The sequence below is a fragment of the Octodon degus genome, unplaced genomic scaffold, assembly GCF_000260255.1.
Source record: "Octodon degus isolate 3935 unplaced genomic scaffold, OctDeg1.0 scaffold00142, whole genome shotgun sequence".
Classification (NCBI taxonomy): Eukaryota; Metazoa; Chordata; class Mammalia; order Rodentia; family Octodontidae; genus Octodon; species Octodon degus.
In genome coordinates this window covers 1,408,143-1,409,233 of record NW_004524718.1, presented here as the reverse complement: position 1 = coordinate 1,409,233, position 1,091 = coordinate 1,408,143, and positions in this window count along the sequence as shown.

The window sequence follows — 1,091 nt, the reverse complement described above, 5'->3', positions numbered from 1 at the left end:
CATTTAACACTTGCATCATTTTGGCAAGTTGACAAAAATTTATATAACCAAGAAGTTTGGATTTGTACTCATGAGAATAATGCTTAAATAGTGTCAATATTCCAGGTTATGTCTCCAATTCAAAATTAATTCTACAACTTGGATCAAGAGGAGACAAATTTCATTTCAGTGGGTCTTGAGTATGAAATGTCATAGGTAGTGATCGAGCAGACAGGAAAGAAAGTACTGGTTAAGTCCCTGTTTGTTCTATAAGGAGATATGTTATACCAACATAGCTTTGAATGCTTCAATAACTAATAATTTTATTCCAATTTAAACTTAAATTGCTTTAATGTTAGCTATATTTTTTCCAAACTTCAATATTATTAGTATATATTGGCAGTGTATGATGATTACCTTTCCTGTAGGGAGTATTTTAGTAATAATTCCTTTGACAAATGAAGATTGACACATTTGCCAAATGGTCTGTTGGCTATTTGGATCACCTGTCTTTAATTTGAAAATATCATTTGCATTCATTCAGATTGGACTCCACAAATAACTAACTTACTAACTTTAGCTCCAATTTGGGAAATAATGAATACGATCCTTTCAATTTCTTTGAGCAATTTCATAAATATAGATAGGCATGAAAATAATTGCAGGAAGAATTAACTAGCTTTTAATTAATTGACTCTTGCAACATAAATGCTGCTAATGAAATAGCAATCACAGGAAGGAAACACTGCTGGTGATGAGAAGCAGGAGGAGGTTGAGATTAGGATCCTTTCTGAGGAGATACACTTGAGTTGTGTAGTAGAGCAAAACAGTTACATAGTACATTTATGTAAATAAACTTTAGAAATGTTGACAATTACATTTATGCAATATATGAGTTGGGGAGCTAGCTCGGTGTTGTAAACACCTTCCTGGCAAGCTCAAGGATCAGGGTTCAATCCCTGGCACCCCATGCCACACTGTGGTGGCTCACGCCTGTAATCCCAGCACTGGGGAGGGACACTGACACAATACGATCAGTACAAGTCTGAACTACAGAGCCAGACCCTGTAACAAATAAATAAAAAATAATAATTTTAAAAATTATGTAATAT